This window comes from Triticum aestivum, chromosome 7A (genome assembly GCF_018294505.1).
Source record: "Triticum aestivum cultivar Chinese Spring chromosome 7A, IWGSC CS RefSeq v2.1, whole genome shotgun sequence".
NCBI classification, from domain to species: Eukaryota; Viridiplantae; Streptophyta; class Magnoliopsida; order Poales; family Poaceae; genus Triticum; species Triticum aestivum.
The window spans coordinates 547,719,670-547,724,690 of record NC_057812.1 but is presented as its reverse complement, the minus strand read 5'-3'; positions in this window follow the sequence as shown (position 1 = coordinate 547,724,690).

Here is a 5,021-nt window from a genome sequence, read left to right as displayed (position 1 = left end):
TTGTTGCTGCAAGCCAGCCAACTGTCCTCGCCCGCACAAAAGCGGGTCATGAGTGTTGTGAGAGCAGCCATAGATTTTGGCTTCTCTTGGCCGAGGTGGCGGGCGAGCCACTCGTCACGGATGTTATGCTTGAATGCCGCTAGGGCCTCTGCGTCCGGACAGTCTACAATTTGATTTTTCTTAGTCAGAAACCGTGTCTAGAATTGTCTGGCCGATTCCCCTGGCTGCTGGGTTATGTGGCTCAAGTCATCAGCATCCGGTGGCCGCACATAAGTGCCCTGGAAGTTGTCAAGAAATGCGTCTTCCAGATCCTCCCAACTGCCGACGGAATCCGCTGGCAAGCTATTCAGCCAATGCTGAGCTGGTCCTTTGAGTTTTAGTGGGAGGTACTTGATGGCATGTAGATCATCACCGCGAGCCATGTGGATGTGAAGGAGGAAATCATCAATCCATACAGCGGGATCTGTTGTGCCATCGTATGATTCGATATTTACGGGTTTGAAATCCTCCGGGAATTCATGATTCATAACTTCATCAGTGAAGCATAGGGGGTGTGCGGCGCCTCTGTGCCGGGCTATATCTCGATGCAGTTCGTATGAGTCTTGTCTGCTGTATTCGGCCCGACCGGATTTACTCTTGGTGTATCCGACACGACGATCATCATCCCATGTTGGCGCGCGTGCCCGTGTCCCGTATATTGACCTTGCGATTTTTGCCTTACTTTCCAATATGTCTCGCAGGTCCTCTGTGTTGCCCCGGGCCTTAGTATTTTTGATTGAGTGGCGATGGGGTGCGGGCTAAACTTCAGGCTGAAACGCCTCTCTGGCTCGGCCGCATAGTGGCCAGTCAGCCGCATCATGCACTGGTGAATGAGGTTTCAATGCTTCCTCCTCGAGGTGAGGTAGCAGCCTGCGTTTTGGGTAACTCTTGGACGGGCGCTCGAGTTCATGCTCCTCGGCCGCAATGACTTCGGTCCACCTGTCTGCTAGCAAGTCTTGATCAGCTTGAAGCTGTTGCTGCTTTTTCTTCAGGCTATTTGCCGTGGCCATAAGCCGGCGCTTGAAGCGCTCTTGCTCGACGGGGTCCTCAGGCACGATAAATTCGTCATCGCCGAGGCTCGCCTCGTCTTCGGAGAGAGGCATGTAATTGTCCTCCTCCGGTTCTCCATCTGCTGCCTACTCTGGAGGGCTAGCTTGTTCGTCCTCCAGCTCTACATCATGCTGGAGGGGATTGTTGTTGTCTTTGGCACTATCCGGAGTGTTATTATCTCCTGTGCCAGTATCACTACTCTTGCTGTGGCGGGACTTAGAGCGGCGCCGCTGACGTCGGCGCTTGGGTTGCTTCTTGGAGGGGTCATCCTCCGCTGTCTCGTCGCCATTGCCTTCTTTGGGGTGTCCACCATGTATATATATCATATGATGAGGTGGCGGTCCAACGCCCTGAGGGCGGTGGTTCCTGTTCGTCTCTGGCTTCGTCGTCCATACCGTCGAAGTCTTCGGAGTTGAAGTCGAGCATGTCGGTTAAGTTGTCGACAGTGGCTACTAAGTGGGTGGTGGGTGGGCAGCGAATTTCTTCGTCGTCCGCATCCCATTCTAGCCGGACATAGTTCGGCCAAGGTTCTCCTGACAGGGAGAGAGACCTTAATGAATTTAGCACATCGCCGAAGGGCGAGTGCTGAAAGATATCCGCGGAGGTGAACTCCATGATCGGTGCCCAGTCGGATTCGACAGGCATGGATGTGATTGGCTCGGAGTCCGTGGCCGGAGATGAACCCAGTGGTTCGGCGATATGGCTCTTGTAAGGGGTGAAGTCAGTATCTAGCTCTATCGCCACTGAGAGGGCGGCCTCCATGGCGGGGTCTATCCCTCCGCTCTCGGACGGCGCGATTTGCTCCGGATTAACGACCGGAGTGGTTGCGGATGCGATCTCCCGAACACTGTCCGACGGCAGAGTTACGTCATGCTCGTCATGACTGTGTGGTATACCCGACATGGGCTCGAATCCGTCGAAGATCAAGTCTCCGCGGATGTCGGTGGTGTAGTTTAAGTTTCCGAACCTGACCTGATGGCCAAGGGCGTAGCTCTCGATCTGCTCCAGATGACCAAGCGAATTGGCCCGCAGTGAGAAGCCGCCGAATACGAAGATCTGTCCGGGGAGGAAAGCCTCACCCTGGACCACATTGCTAGCGATGATCGAAGGAGCCATCAAGACTTATGGTGACGACACAGTGGAACTCTCAATGAAAGCACCAATGTCGGTGTCAAAACCGGCGGATCTCGGGTAGGGGGTCCTAAACTATGCGTCTAAGGCGGATGGTAACAGGAGGCAGGGGACACGATGTTTACCCAGGTTCGAGCCCTCTTGATGGAGGTAATACCCTATGTCCTGCTTGATTGTTCTTGATGATATGAGTATTACAAGAGTTGATCTACCACGAAATCAAAGAGGCTAAACCCTAGAAGCTAGCCTATGGTATGATTGTATGTTGTCCTACGGACTAAACCCTTCGGTTTATATAGACACCGGAGGGGGCTAGGGTTACACAAGGTCGGTTACAAAGGAGGAGATATACATATCCGTATTGCCTAGCTTGCCTTCCACGCCAAGTAGAGTCCTATCCGGACACGGGACAAAGTCTTCAATCTCGTATCTTCATAGTCCAACAGTCCGGCAAAAGGATATAGTCCGACTGTCCAGATACCCCCTAATCCAGGACTCCCCCAGGTGTGTTGATGATGAACTCCTTGCTCTTGTGCTTCAAATGATAGTCTCCCCAACACTCAACTCTCTCTCACAGGATATGGATTTGGTGGAAAGAAGATTTGAGTGGAAAGCAACTTGGGGAAGGCTAGAGATCAAGATTCATATGGTAGGAATGGAATATCTTGGCCTCAACACAAGTGTAGGTGGTTCTCTCTCAGAAAATGTATGTTGAAAGTGTAGGCACGTTCTAATGGCTCTCTCTACGAATGAAGAGGAGGTGGAGGGGTATATATATAGCCTCCACACAAAATCTAATCGTTACACACAACTTGCCAATCTCGGTGGGACCGAATTGATAAACTCGGTCGAACCGATTTAGCAAATCTAGTGACCGTTAGGATTTCCGGTGGGACCGACATGCAACTCGGTAGGACCGATATGGTTAGGGTTAGGGCATAACATAATCTCGGTGAGACCGATTACACAAACTCGGTGAGATCGATTTTGGTAATAAGCTAACCAGAGAGTTGGTCAGGTAAACTCGATGGGACCGACTCGCTCATTTCGGTGAGACCAAAAAGTTACGAAAAGGAAACAGAGAGTTTACATTGCAATCTCGGTAGGACCGATTACGCAAACTCGGTGAGACCGATTTTGGTAATAGATCCATACAGAGAGATTGCAATCCCATCTCGGTGAGACCGAGATCCCTATCGATGAGACCGATTTGCCTAGGGTTTGTGGCAGTGGCTATGACATGTGAACTCGGTGGCGCCGGATAGAAAGAATCGGTGGGGCCGAGTTTGACTTTTGGTTTAGGTCATATGTGGATGTGAGAAACTAGTTGATGGCTTTGGAGCATATTACTAAGCACTTTGAGCAAGAGCCTCATTAAGCAACACCTCATCCCTCCTTGATAGTATTGGCTTTTCCTATAGACTCAATGTGATCTTGGATCACTAAAATAGAAAATGTAGAGTCTTGAGCTTGGATCTTGAGCCAATCCTTTTGTCCTTAGCATCTTGAAGGGGTTCCACATTCTCTAGTCCATGTCACTTCATTGTTGAACTTATCTGAAACATACTAGGTAAAAGTGTTAGTCCAACAAGAGATATGTTGACATTAATTACCAAAACCACCTAGGGAGCACTTGTGCTTTCAATCTTCCCCTTTTTGGTAATTGATTACAACATACATCAAAGCTTTAGATAAAGATATAGAGAATAGTAAGTAAAGCTTTGGAAAGACATGTAACATGCATAGGCTCCCCCTACATGTATGCAATCATGTGAATATGGAATATAGGAGCATGTGAATGCATAAACATGACAGAGTAGGCAATGTGTTACATGTATCTTGGCTATATGCATCAGAGCAAATGATGTGAATAAGAGAAATGTACCTTCATGCTCATGAGTCCTTGCTGCAAACAATATGTACATTAGCAAGAATTTCTCATACACATGACTGTGATGCATATACTTACCTTGTGATCTTGAGTTGGCTCAGGATGGGATGAACCTGCGTAAACAAGGTTAGATAACACAGATGCACCTACTGGCCAGAGCAAACAAAAGAAACCACAAGAGTACCAAGACTGGGATGACATGTAGAGTGAGTACTAAGTACCACATTGGATATATACATGTCCCCAAAGGTAAAGATGTGCAATAAATTCAAGGATTTCCTTCCCTTAGATGTCTTGCTCCCCCTGAATCTAGCATGGGATGCTGGGAGAAGATAGGGAACAGAAAATCAAAGCAAAATCAGAGCTCAAAGGAAATAAACAGAGCTAATGCAAACAAGCAAATATGATCATGTAGTTGAACTTGTGTAGGTTGCTCAAGGTTGATGTAGCTCATCAAGAGTTGGGAGCACCACTTGGAGTTTGAGTTCATCTACTTACATGGGTTAGTTTTTGCAAGGAAGAGCACTTGTGTATCCAAAATGACAATCATGAAACTCAACATAAATTTTTTCAAAGGATATGTTTGAATGGTTGCGTGCTTCCTTATCTTCATCCACCATTGTGTAGAGACTTGGTGATATAGAAACTGCTCAAGATGTGAGTGAGTTGCAATCTCATAGATTTAGATTCATCCAAGTACCTACACGGGTTAGATAACATGCAAGGTGCAAATATATCCAAGACATAAGATAGTCAACATAAGAGAACTATCAAGGAATAGTCATAGGCTCATGCCTTGCATGTATCAAATGGAGTTCCTACTCCAAGTTTGAAGCATCAATGATGTTCAATTCACCTCTTAACCTGCAAAACACTTTCTCATCAAGTGGTTTCGTGAATATATCAGCTA